The following is a 15,463-nucleotide window of genomic DNA, read 5'->3' as shown; positions in this document are numbered from 1 at the left end:
AGACTGACTGATCCACATCTTTGTGACAGTAATTGAAATTGGCCTCAAGAAATGCCTAGAAAATGCACTACACTAAAACAGGGGCACTTATCCAAGATGGTGAAGAAACATGCTGGAACTTAAATATTCACCTCTGAGAAGCAGGTTACATCTCTCCAGAAATAACAGTGATAACCATTTCTTTGGGACTACCTTACAGACTACAGAAGAAAGAGTGATTGGCCAAAGTATATCCTGAGCAGGGCCACTTAATTATACCTCCCTCTTGCCATGGCTTCCAAATCCATTTTGTCCTCAAACAAAATGTCAGTACCATGTTAGAACCATGAAGATGAACTCAGGGTCTCTGGGCCTGGGCCCCTTTATTTATTGCTCTGCAAAGAATGAATCTTTAAGCAACATGACAGGAGTTTATTCTCTGCTCCTGTTTATGAAAAAAAATCTAATCTTTGATATATAGATTAATTTTCTCTCCCCTCTCTCTTTCTCTCTCTCTCTCTCTCTCTGTGTGTGTGTGTGTTTGTGTATGAGAGAGAGAGAGAGAGAGAGAGAGAGAGAGAGAGAGAAAAGAAGAAGAGGAAGAGAAGAAGAAGAAGAAGAAAAGAAGAGAATACTGAATGTGTGTGGTTTGTGAGCTCGTTCATTTTCACTTATGAGCAGGAGTGGCCAGAGAGGGACACAATGTGTCCTGCTATATCTCTCTTTGCCTCATTTCCTTGAAACTCTCACTCACTGTAGCTGGAGCTCGGTTGGTGGTCAGCAAGCTTCACCAGTCCTCCTGGCTCCACTCCCCACAATGCAGAGGTTATAGGTGTGAATGTGACCATACTTCACTTTTCCCATTGGTACTGGGGATTCAAATTTAGCCCCTCAGGCTTACACAGCCTTACCACTGAGCCATCTCTCCAGTCCTACTTCTTTCATTAATCTCGTTTTCACAGAAGACTCAGTATTGGGGTAAGATGAAATATACTTGGTCACATATTGCTTAATGACAGGTCATGTTCTGAGAAATGTAACATGAAGTGATTGCATCTTATGAGGATAGTTGTTAAGAGAGTAATCATTCAACTAAGATACATAATGATTACATCTAAGGCATGAACTATATGTTATCTTCCATTGACCAAAACATTATAATACCATTCAGGCTTGTATATCTATTTATATTTAAATCAGACCAATATAGACATATGAGTGCCCATGAATTTTAATGGCGTGCAAACTAATAATACACACATATCATAGTGAAAAAGATAATACAGTCTGCAAAGATGGCTGATCTTACTTATCAAAATGTCCAGAAAACTTAAGATGCTTTCATAATGGTAGCTGAAACTTTAAAACTTTACCTTTAAATTGTAAAAACTTTTAGCTATTAGTAAGTAAAGAGTAAAAATAACAATTTTTATTCCTATGTCTACATTGAACAGACAGTCCTCCGTTAGATTGACTTCGTGGGATAATTCCTATGAGAGGACTTGTGATGGTATGGGACATCCTTTTACCTTACATTCTCCCTCCAAATCTATTTCTAAATAATTTTTATAAATTAATTGAAGACTTGATATAATTTAGCATGAGAGAATTGCTCTCAAGACACACTGCTCATGAAGATCGGCAAGCGTTTATCCTACCAAGACATCCCACCCCTCTCTGAATTTTTGCGACCCACTGCTGTCAGGCATTGTTAGTTGTCCTTCTCACCTCTCTGTTCCCAACGTCTAGACTGTAAAATTTGACTCAAAGCTCTCAACCATTACATCACAATAATCATTTCTCAAATAGCAGAACTGAAGTATGGCAGCCATTTCCAATCAACAACCTTTCCAAGTTTCATAAAAACGTTCGGGTTTCTTTTCTTTCTTCACTTAAACCGCAGTGAAAAAGAAAAGCAAGACCAGGGAAAGTATGACTGAGTTTCTTTGTATACTATTACATCCTTTCCACAAAACTCTTTTTAAATGGGACTTTGCAACAAGCCTAACCACCAACCCTCAACAGAATTTAGGGTTTCCTTTGTTCTTTAAAGATAATTGAGATATTTTATTGCCCTCAAAAACACTACTGCTTTTTTGGTGCGTTTGAAAGAATAATACATCCATGATACAAAAGGCATTATTGTTTCATTCAAATAATACTTATTAAGGAAACATTCATTAAAGATCAGAAATTTTCAAGTTACTTTGTATTGCATCCTTAGTTTTCATTATGGCAGTGATGAAGCAGGGCAGGCACATTTCATTCTGATGGCAGAGAGGAGTTAATCATATACTTGAAATGCCAACAAGTTCTGTTTCTAAAATAATTTACTCAGGAATAATTCGACAAAATTTTGTAACTTCTTTTATAACATACTTTCTATTATCAGGTCAATATTTCTTAAAGTTTTGTTACTTCCATTATAACACATACTTTGTATTAACAAGGCCAATATTTATTAAAACAGGTAGTTGACATGACAGTCACAGGAACTGATGTTTTTAGGTCAGACATGCTGAATGTGAAGATGGGAACCAAAGGGAATTCGGGCATTTACATTCTTGATGAGATTTATACTTCCAACTCTCACTGTGCTACTAATGTACACTAAAGTTTGGAAACAATTGATTGTGAGCGGCTCAGAAGTAGCTTTAATGGCTTTAAGGAAAACAAGCATGCTGGTTCAATTTGCATTCCTGTTAAAATGGTACAATGTGTAAATGTAAGAAAAGTGGCTCCATATTTTATTTATATGTGCTTAAAGAAAGTATTAACTTGAGACTCAGGGGTACAGGGCAGGGGTTTCAGGGAGCACTTGGAAATGTCTTGAAAAAGGAAGGGGAGGAAAAAGATGGTATAATTCTATTTTCAGTTAAAACATATTTTATTTATTTTAAAGAAAAGTGTATGGTGAGATTATAAAGAATGGATTGCTGTGATCTGAACACTGTGACTCACCCTCCACACTTCACATGTTGAGGTCCTTATCCCAAAGGGGGATAGCATTAGTGGGGTTAGAGGTTTGGGGTAGTATTAGTGTACTTAAGAGACAATCCAGAAAGCTTCTATGCCCCTTGTACTTTGTGCGAATTCACTATACAGAACACAGAGAGATAAGATGCCATTTATAAATAAGAAAATCCACTCTCACCAGAAACCAATTCCCCTACACTCTAGAAATGTGAAAGATAAATTTCTGTTTTCCACATAGTGCCCTCACTGTTTTGTTATAGCAGTAGAAATAAATTTTAAAAATGTATCTGACAGGAGTCTGGATGATAACTCTAATCACAGAAATCAATACCCAGGGGGGAAAAAAACCATAAGTGTCCACGAGTGGCTGAGTGGATTTTAAAAATGTGGTACTTAAACATCACAGATATTATTCAACCCTAGAAGAAAATAAAATCATATTGTTTGTGACAATGTGGATGGAACTGTCTATCACTGTGGTAAGTGAAATAAACAAAGCAGAAAGAGGAAGATGCCACATGATCTCCCTCAGATGTGGAGCTTTGTAGAAACTGAGAGTAAACTATTGATTACCTAGATGGGAGAGGTCAATGTGGAGGAAGGAACTTACTGACAGTCTGAAGTGAAAACTGATATTGGAAGAAAAGTTCTGATTTGCTATTGCAAAATAGAGTGATCACACATAACTACTCTTCACTATACATTTCAGTAGCTATAATAAACTCTTTGAATTATTTTTATCATAACTATTGAGGAATGTTTGAGGAGGAGGTCCATGCGCTGAGTGTAATTTGGACACTGTACAGTGTGCATATGTACCAAAACATGAGACTTACCATATAAATACTATCATTTCATTTTATGTGTCTATTAACTTAATTATAACTTCAAAATGGACTTACTTTTTGAGACAGTATTTTTAAACCCATGACCCTCCTGTGTTCACCTCCCCAATGCTAAGACAAAAGGCATGTGACTACATAAAGCTGAGGATAGCTTTTCCAAGTTTTCCTTTTATTTCATCCATAAGCCACCAATACAAATTTATAAATCAATTGTTTCGGTTTTTTCAGTAGAGAGACACAACACTAAGGGTAGACTTGGAATATTGGGAAAACATATAACTATGAAATAAGTGCCTGAACATTAGTGCAAAATATGTACTACAGAATAAATATTTGGATATTGGGATCTGATATATATATATATATATATATATATATATATATATATATATATATATACATAAAATTAATGAACACATTTGTATCACTGTAGTAATGAATATTGAGCCCTGGAGCGGACCCCTGTGAACCCGTAATTTCCTTGCTTATCATTTACTTAAACCTAATCAGTTTTCTCTAAAGTAGAATTTTCAAAATTTCCTATTTTTACATGCTCTCCAGATTTGAGTATATAGAACTCTCCATATATGAACTAATAGGCTTTCTATAACACTAATACTAATCTTTTATTCTGCCCCAAATCTTGAGTTTATATGAAGTGCTCAATCTGAATAGGCACCTCTATTTCTTAAGTGTAACCTTTAAAATTCAGAGTCCTTAAGAAATTTACAAAAATGACATGGAGCTGGAGAGAAATTGGATATTCAAAGAAGAATAACTTACCTACAGCCCGCGGGTTTAACAATAATTTAATCTTGTATACTGGGTTTCACAATATAGCAAGGAAGAGATGCCTTGTTGATCAGGTATCAATTCTCTTTCTTCCTGATCCACTTGGCAATCATTATGGTCTTTCATTCATTCATTCTTTATAATTCATTTGATTATTCATTTAGGTTATGACCTAATAAGAGGGGGTAGAGTAAAACACACACACACACACACACACACACACACACACACACACACACACTCACACATACACTCACACACACATGCCCCCTCACACTCACATACTCACACACTCACACACACACATGCACACACACACACACACACACACACACACACACACACATGAACACCCCTCTGCAATTCTGAAGCACAGACATTAGAAAAGAAGGTGGAGATTAGGGAATTAAGGAATGAGCACTCAGACCCACGACAGAACAGTGCTCTAAGTGAAAAGAACAGTAAATTCAACTGACTCCAGGGCAATTGTGATTCTTCATGTTCTGAAGACATCAAGAATCCATTTGCCTGGTGTTGTGGAAATGGAAGACAGTGAGCTACAAAAGAAAGAAGACAGGGGCTGGACAGACGGCTCAGAGGTAACAGGTATTGACTGCTTCTCCAGAAGTCCTGAGTTCAATTCCCAGCAACCACGTGATGGCTCACAACCATTTCTAATGTGATCTGATGCCCTCTTCTGGCCTGCGGGTGTACATGAAGACAGAGCACTGTATTCATAATAATAAATAAATCGTAAAAAAAAGAAAAGGAGAAAGAAGACAAAGTATTAAGATCTGGTACTTACTTAAGGGTTTTTTTTCCTTATGTGTGAGGCATGAAGTCATAAGTTCATTTTAAAGAAATAACCAGAAGACAATCTTATCTCTGCTATGAGAAGATCATTTTTTTTTGGCTTGGTTCTTTTTTTTTTCATTTTTTTCTCCTTTATTAATTTATTCTTGTTACATCTCAATGGTTATCCCATCAAATAACGTTAGCAGGATTGGAAGCAAGGACAGCCAACAGGGATGGTCACTTGTCTACGATGGAAGCATCCAGATGGTGAAAAACAGAAGATTTCTGAATAAAATTTGATCCAGCTTGAAAAGATTAGGTTTAAGGAATAAAAGAAAAAGAAAAATGAAACACATTAAGAATAGTTGTGGAAGTTTGGTTGTGAGCATCACAACAAACATAGTCTTGTGGATGCGAAAGCCAAGTAAAATTTTTAGGGGAAATGTGAGAAGGTCAATAGTTCTGGTTAGGCATATTTGTTTAAAGTTTTCATTATCTGTATTGGAACTTTCAAGCTATTGTCTGTGAGTCATATTTAGATTACTATTGCTTTATAAAGTCTGAAGGTTAAGTTGTTTTATTCATAACTTTTCGAGAAATAATAATATTGTTTGGCATGTGGAAATTGCATGCTATTAAAACTTCAATTTCATTAGCGTTAGATTTGAACACAGTCAGACTTATTTGTTCATGAAAACTTTTGTGCTGCAAGAGTAGAGAAGCTATAATAGTGTTTGCACAGTTCACTAAATGGAAAGTACTCATTGTCCCTCTTGCTGAAAAATTTAGAAGGTGTGGATTTTGATACTCAGTGGGAAAAATGCATGTCTTGAATCTCAGGACTATGACACAGCTTCTGCATCTTCACTGATGAAGTAAGATAAGGCATGGACTTCGCTCATTTCTTATGGAACTTCATTACTATGCAATCTATGGACAAATGTTCATTTGTACACGAGCACCTCACCCAGAAGTAAAATGAGCATAGGAAGGACACAGTTGTGTCAGTCACGGAAGAAGATAAAGGGTTCTTTGGTATTCCCAAATTGCATTGTGTAGGATCTGCTCTGTTTCACACAAGGAAGAGCTGTCAAGTTGGCATGACCACTGCTCTACAGACTGTGTGGCCTGCCTGCCTTGCCGACCCTTCCTGAGATTACAAGGAATCATGGGAGGGGGATTAAAGGAAGACTATGGTGTCATCCACAACTGCTGAACACAAAGGAGAAATTCTTTATTTTGTTTTTTATAGGGTTTTTATATTAGCTCCCTGTAGCTCCTAATAAGAGCACAAGAATTAAGCTTATATGATTTTAGAAATGTGTGTAAAAATATTGGTATTGCATATTAAAAATTCAACCTTTTATTGAACCAACCTAAATAAGATTGATTTTATGGAAGATTGAAAAATGATTTTCCTTGTATGAGAGTTAAGTTTGCTTGTGTTTTTGTAAGAATGTTAATATTCAAAGCCAGACACACAAACTCCAGTCTCCTGTTATGTCTGAGTCTACTTTAGTATTGTTTTAGCTGCAGTCACAAGCTCTCTCTCTCTCTCTCTCTCTCTCTCTCTCTCTCTCTCTCTCTCTATATATATATATATATATATATATATATATATATATATAATTGCTTTCTAGACTCACACACGAAAACCTTTGAAACATGTTCAATATGTGAAGAGATATTTTCCGTAAGAGCTTTTGCATCCAGTGAAGATTTTCTCCCCTTTCTATAAAAAGATTCATATCAGAGGAGAAATTATCAAATCCCCAGCAGGAAGTTAATGCCTACTGAGCTCCTTAGACAGCACCAACACTCCTCTAAAGCCACATGAGTGTGTGGGATCCAGTCCTTATAAAAAATGACTCAGGGCCTGCTCGGTGACAGGTACAATCTTCAATTTCTTAAGTTATTTTTAACCTTAGGACACGATTTTTCTACATTTTATTCAATTGAGCCTTCTTACGGCATAACCATATGAGCAGTTTTTGTTAAGAGCATAATATGCAGTTTGCCTTTTGAATATTGGCTAGCTTGCAGCAAAGGAGAAAAAAACATACACTCACGCATCACTGTTATTTATTTATTCTTTTTAGTTTTCTTTCCTTGGCAGCATAACATAATTTTGGGTAATATTAAATGTATATATGCATATAATGGTCAAAAGCTGTGAAATACACTCTAATTCCCCACGAATTAGAATCTAGTCAGAATTCATTATTTCTTGTTGACACATTCTATTATGTGTCATTTTTCATTGTAATTATTGACAGGTTCATTAGAAAGCTTGTCATACTATTCATAAGCTACCCTGTGGACATGATGTTTTCCCCATCGCCATAAAGGTTATTATTTCTATCTTTATTTCTGTATTTCAGTGATCTAGTTAGCTTTTCATTTTAGTACTAGCAAAATTCCATTGATCTTTCATAGCTCCAAAATCCCACTGGTAACATTTGGTACTTAGATTTACATGTGTCAAAGAAGTCATGAGTTCACTAACTGTATAGAATGCCGTGTAAAAGTTTAGAAAAATAGTAAGAGGTAATCTATATAGATCATTGCTAGAGAATGCAAAAGATATGTGTCTCATGGATTTATTAATATATGAGAGAAAAATATTCATCAGATCATCTGTCATCCATTAATATCAATTGTTATGTACATCTTCATTTTATATATTTTCAAGATATTTCAGAAATATTTGGTCAATTATTTATATGACCTTATGATAAAATTCTCAAAGTGGAGCAAGTATTGCAACTTAGTACCAATTTTTAAATTTCTGAGATTTGTTTTCTGTTTATTACCTCACAACATGACTTTTTAAATTTTGTTTCAATTTGTGCACTTTTCATCCTGACTGTATCCCCTCTCTCACTGCCTCCTGACCCCATCCTCTCTCCCATGTATGTTCTCTCTCCCTCCGTCCCCTAGTCCTTAGAAAGAGAGCCCTGCTCCCCTAACATCTGACCTCAGCCTATCAAGCCTCATCTGGACTGCTTGTTTCCTCTTCTTCTGTAGCCTGGCAAGGACATTCTACCAGGGGGAAGTGATCAGCATGTGGAGGCCAGAGTCCATGTCATAAGTAGTCCCTACTACCATATTATGGGACCCTCTAAGAGACTGTGCTGCCTGTCTACTACAGGTGAGCAGAGACTGATGCACCAACCAAGGACCAAGCATGGTGTGGACCTAGACAACATGGTTTTTACAAAGAAGGATGGAACATGGTGAGATCTTCAGGATGATGTTCATACGATAGAAATAGAGATTGTTGATGGTTAAGTGCTGAAACTTTAAGTCATCTATGTGTACTTGGTACATTTTCCTGTCATTGTCTACTTCCCTTTGTTGTTCAAGAATTTCTTACTCAGATCATATGGTTTCTCCATGATTACAATTTAGATATAACAAAGTTTTCAGGAGGGGGGAGTCCATAGCAGTGGTGAAAGCAAGAAAAGTTGACATGGAGGGACATAGTAGCAAAGAGGAATATTTCAATGCAGTAAACTAATTAATCAGTAACTTAATCACTCTTAGGGGCTACTGCTCCTCGTTTCAGTGCAATGACTCCATCCTTTAGCACTGTAATAGATATGGATTCGCAAGGGGAAGACCAGTGTGGATTTGTGACTGTGCTCATTCGGTGTAAGTTTAGGGCAAACCCGTCAAACTAGAGCCCCAGAAACGTCATACACTCTTTATCCATAATTGTAAAACATGGAGAGAGAATTTTCTTTCTACCACTTTGATATCTCATGATTCTACATATTGAAAGCATGAGCTGTTGAGAGATTGTCACAATTGTGTCTTCCAGAAATCTGTAACTTGGATGTATACTGAAACAATGACATTAGTCCTGTAAGATAATGCCTGAGGCACCAGGAATATTGGAGATATAAAATATTCAAACAAAAGCTCCCACCACCACTACCAACAACAAAAACAAATTTTGTAGATACACCTTGAGCCAATGGGACATAGCGAGCTAGTAACTCAAGTATTTTGTTTGTTCGAATCTCATTTTATACCTAATAGAGGAATCCTCTGTGGCAGCAGACTAATACTGTGGTAAACTATAATCATTTTGTTGAGTCTTACAAAAGCTGGCATAAATTGTATTGTCCACAAAGATAATATGTCTTTTTCAGACTGACTTATGTACTCATCCTTAGATTTTAGTATAGTATGTAATAGGAAGGCATTTTTTAAATCACTAGTTAAGGTCAAAAGCAGTTTTCTGATGGAAATGTCAAAGGGGTTCCAATACTCTCCTTTTATATAGTAAGAATCATTTATAATATCTCTGCTTTAAAAAGCTAGAACCTCAATTTAAGACAGATTGAGCCACAAAGTAAAAGCCATCTATAAATTGGTAAACAAATATTAGAGGAAATTTGGGAGACATGAAAAGTAGTTTGGAAAAGCAAAGCAAACATATAACAAAGCACTTAAATAGCTTAACTATGTTAGCCTGTGGAGATGGTTCATTGGGTAAATGCTCTAGTCACACAAGCCTGGTGAACTCTGCTAGGAGAGATACCACTCTTGGAAGTTGTTCTTTGACATCTATGCACACATCAGCGTGCGCGCATGCATGCATACACACACACACGCACGCACGCACACACACACACACACACACACACACACACACACACATACATGAGTAAATTAAGAAGGATCTATAGATCTTGTTGATGTGAAGCCAGACTTCTAAGATGATTTTATCTGTAAAAATTATTTGTGGACCTGGTTTTGATACAAAGGTATAATGACAAAGGGGACTTGAAATACGGAAGGCCAGCTGGGGGCAGTTGTTATAGCAGTGGATGATATAAAGTGAATGTGGCTATTATGTCCCTCAGTAGAAGAATGGATAAAGAAATTGGTACATTTACACTATGGAATACTACTCATCTATTAAAAACAAGGAATTCCTGAAACTTGTGGACAAATGGATTGAACTAGAAATGTTCATAATGAGTGAGTTAACCTAGAAGCAGAAAGAGTAAAATGCTATATACTCACTTATATCTGTATACTAGCCCAAGGGGCATGTTCCATGAAAGTCTTCACGTACCAGGAGACTGGGACAGAGGGGAGGACATCCTATTGGGACTCTAGATGAGAGAAGCATGGGAGAATGGCAAAGCAGAAGGATCCAGAGGGTCCTAGAAACCTACAAGAAGAACATTATGATAGGCAGATTTGGGCCTAGGGGTCCCGCTCAAACTATGGCACCAGCCAAGGACAATATGTGCAGTAAACTTCAAACCTCTACCCATATCTAGCCAATGGACAGGACAGTCTCCACAGTTGAGTGGAGAGTGTGGTATGACTTTCACACTTACTCTGGTGCCTCATATTTGACCATGTCCCCTGGATGGGGAGACCTGGTGGCACTCAGAGGAAGGATAGCAGGCTACCCAGAAGAGACTTGATACCCTATGAACATATACAGGGGGAGGAGGTCCCCTTCAGTCACAGTTATAGGGGAAGGGAGTAAGGGGAAATTGGGAGGGAGGGAGGAATGGGAGGATACAAGAAAGGGGATAACCATTGAGATGTAATAAGAATAAATTAATAAAAAAATTTAAAAAGTGAATGTGCTCAGATTATAAGCTATGTGAACAAAATGAGATTCTGAAACCAATATCTTTGTTCATAAAATACACACTAATATATTATTTAAAATATTTTTCTTGTGGTGATAACACCAGACATTGTCATTCCTTCATTATTCAAATAATTTGTTAATTATTTTCAAACTCTGCTTTAATAAGAGCAGAACTAATTCTATGTTTTTCTTCTTGGCTGATGTTACAAATATAGTCGGATTTCTGACTTGCATATTATGTAGTTTTATGATTTGGATATGAAATAACAACATGATGGCCATCAATAAAGGTTTGATTGACAGCTGAGGGCATCACTGGGAGTAGGTGAAACTTTTAGGAAGTAGGACCTAATGGAAAGATGTGGACTGCAGTGGGCATCCACTTGCCTATTTATTTATCTTGTTCCATACCCTGCTTATTCTCAGATTCAATTCTTGCTGTGTGACCTTTCTTTATTACTAAGAATATTTGTAATATTGTAATATTCTTGATTATTTCACTCCATTTTCCTGTCATGATCTCCTGCTTTTTCACATGTCCAGAAGCCACAGACTTAAGTATGCATAGCCTATGAAACCCTACTTCTTTTACATTGTTTTGGCAGATACAGAAATTGAAAGCTGAATAATACGTATATTTTATATTGCAAGTTGTTATTAGTTGATTACTTTTTGCTATGGAGCTATATGTATATTTAATCACACATATACATAGTCACACTTTGAAATTTGTTAAAATGCATATAACTGGCAAAAATGCTGAAGGCAAAAGATTACATTCTACATAAAAAGAAAGAAACATGGGGATTGGAGACATGGCCCAGCATTAAAAGGACTCCTCATTCTTGCTGAGGAACTGGGTTGGATTTCTTTATTTCTAATTTTTACTTAAGTCATTTATTCAGATTACATCTCTGTTGTTATCCCCTCACTTGTATCTTCCTGTTCCCCTCCCTACCTCTTTCATTCCATTACCCTCCCCTCTCCTCTTCTCCCCTTCCTTCCCCTTCTGTGACAGATGGGGACCTTGTCCCCCACTATAAGATCACAGCCTATCAGATCTCTTCCTGGTAGCCTGCTTACTCTTCCTCTCTAGATCTCCCCACCAAGAGAAGTGGTCAAATAGGGAACACCAGAGTTCATGTCCGAGTCAGTCCCTTATCTCCACACAATTGTGAAGAATGTGGTGTCCATTGGCTAGATCTCGACAGGGGTCCTAAGTTTACTGCATGCATCGTCTACTGAGGGACATCTAGGTTGTTTCCAGTTTCTGCCTATTATGAATAAGGCTGCTATGAAGGTGGCTGAATGGCTAAGATAAGAATCTCAAGTGACAGCACATGTTGGTGAGGATGTGGAGGAAGGGGAACACTCTCTGGTGGGAGTGCAGACTTGTACAACCACATTGGAAATCAATCTGGCACTTTCTCAGAAAACTGGGAATAGGGCTACCTCAAGACCCAGTATTCTATTCCTTGGAATATACCCAGAAGATGCTCCACCACACAACAAGGACAAATGCCCAACCATGTTCATGGGTTGGATTTCTAGTACACACATGGTGACTAACAACCATCTGACCCTCCACTTCTAGAGGATCTGGTGTCCTCTTTGGCTTCTTCTAGTACTGCATTCCTGTGGTGCACAAAGATACATACAGGGAAGACATCTGTAAAATAATCAAATAAAATGATCAAATCTTAAAAGAAAATAATTCAACTTTGGAAAACATGACTTTACTATCTATATTTTTATGAGACTGTGCTACATCTACTAAAACTAACTCAGGTAGCATTTAACAAAATCTACATTACATTGAGAAAGGAATATTAGAAAAAGAGTAAATTAGGAAAATTACCAATGCTTTGCAATATGAGAAATGAGCTTTAGATATTAATGAATCAAAGAAAATCAATGCAATGATGAACCCTTGTTGTTAGGCTGGATAAGAAAATTGAGCAGATGTAATCCAGGGCTTTGAAATAAAGTCTTCTTAGAGAACATGTTTAAGATCAGAGAGGTGAAAGTCATTGCCAATATGGTATAAAATCACCTAAGTTCATAAAGAAGGAGAAGACTTGATGTTCTCAGTGAGTTTCATTATAACCTGTCAGCTTTGACAGTTGAGTCTTGGAAGAGGAACTGGGCTCATAGTTACAATCTACTTAAAGCATGTCCCACGTGCTTATGCAGATGCCAAAGTACTCCCACTAAAATGTCTTACAGTTCAGTGTCATTGTCAAATTTGATAATGTGCTATATATGTGTAGAGAATCATAAATATCTGACATAGTAACCTCAACGATTTTTAAGATCTAAAACTAGCATCTGATTATTCAAACTGAACACCTCTTCTGTCATGTGCCATTTATTCTTTATATAGACACGGCTTTAATTATCCTATCATTTAGTTTATTTTAGAGAAAATATGATAGTTTAATTTTTTCTATCACTGTAATAATAGAACACAAGTAAATAGTTATTTTCTAATATACTACAGTGACTACCTTTTCTAGGCCACATGTAAGCCTACAATGTCAAAAGTAAGAAGATTAGCATAGCATTTTAAGTCTTTGGAAATCAGAAGAGTCACAGAACTTCCCCAGCATGCCATGGTTACTGAGGTTGAAGTCATGCTTTCTACACAAGCTGTGTCAGTATGTACACAAATTTTTGTTCCTTTATCTCCACCAAATCATCTGCCCTGCCTTTACCTACATCTAAGCATTTACATGAAGATATGTGGTTTGAATACAGTTGTTAATGTATTTAAACATGATACGTTTTGTTATTTCAGTTGCTCAAGGACACCAAAAGTTTTCAATAGCAACAAAGTATGTACTCTTTGCATGTAGTCCTGTTTTCTCCCTTTGTTTAGATATTTCTCCTTTTGGAGTCTGTTTCAGAGAAATAACTATGTGTGGTACCCACTCTATTCTCCATGGCTCTAGTACAGTTTTATGAACACCTTGCAGCTCAATAAATACTGTCTTCTTGAAGCCTCGGTGTCTGGCCCCTAAATCTTAGGAGAATCTTCCTTGCCTATATAACTGCAGGTGTCCAGCATCTAATAAATACAGTGTCCTGACATGTGCCTTTGCTTCTCCTGTGCCCTGGGTCTTAGAGAAATTTTTGCTTATCAAGCCTTAAACTTCACTTCCTACTCTGTTTCTTCATAGCACTAAGCCATTTGTTCTGTTTCTCTTTGTGATTCCCATGATTACTGTCAGGGCTATTGTTAGCAAGCTACAGTTCCTTGGTACGAATATTAACAAGTAAAAAAGAAATGAGTGAATATATAAATGAACAAACTAGGTGATGATCTACAATTTATTTTTTTCATTTTTTATTATGTTTCTTTTTAACATATATATTTACATTACTACACATTTAAAAAATTACATATAGCAGGAAGAAAAATGAAACAATCAGGAAACATATAAATGTTATATTCATAGTAATTTGGCTATCTGTATTTGACAAACTTGGAATAAGCATCTTTCCTATCTTGTTGAGTCTAGAATTCTGAATGAAACTCAATATATATATCATATCTCATCTCAATTATTTTAAAACATCTACCTAGATCTAAAAACATCTTAAGCACTAACGAACTATGCTTAATTGTAAGATTAAACTATCTGGTCTTCAACCCCATCAGAGAACCAGACACTGATGCTGGATCAGACCTGACAAGATTCATTCCTCTCAACATACTGCGTGCTGACATCCTGCATGTTCCAGCCCGAGGCGCCTCAGTTGCTGTCACTCATCAGAACAGGACAACTTCCAGGACAGCATTGTAGAAAGCTTCTCATTCCAATTGGTCCAGCATTTCAGACTGTCCCACACAGGACTCCTATTAAGCTTGGAATTTCTCAAAACTTTGAAACTGGATCACAAATGCTATCCGGAGCTTGCTTAACCATTTTCCACAATTTTATTTGTGCCCCTTCAAAGGTATTATTTGCCTTAAATCAGCATGAAGAAACCTTCAGAGAATGACATCCCATATCCTCTAAGGAGGATTGGGTAGGTTTCTGTTTGCTTTCTCAGTCTACAGATGCTTATTTTCATCGGAGTTGGTTATACGTTATTATTGGTCTTAATACGGAGAGAAAACTAGATTGGACTCAGGGACCTCTCCCTTTTCCTTTGTATTTCTTTTGTAGGTAAGAATATAGGTGTTGAAAAGAAAGAAATGGAGATATAGAAATATAGAAGGTGTTAGAACAAAAGGTAGATTACTGAATCTACTCCTCAACTCAAGGCCTTCATTGTTACTCACGAATAAAGTTGTATTTAATTCACTGGTATAGAATTTTGCACATTGATGCAAAATAAGTGTAATTTTGATACATTGGTATAGAATTAGAAGCTAAGATTATTCTTCACACACAATATATATATATATATATATATATATATATATTAATATGAAGTATTGTAC

Source organism: Acomys minous (assembly GCF_964271855.1).
Source record: "Acomys minous genome assembly, chromosome: 15".
In the NCBI taxonomy this organism is placed as follows: Eukaryota; Metazoa; Chordata; class Mammalia; order Rodentia; family Muridae; genus Acomys; species Acomys minous.
Note: the sequence above shows the minus strand (reverse complement) of the source record.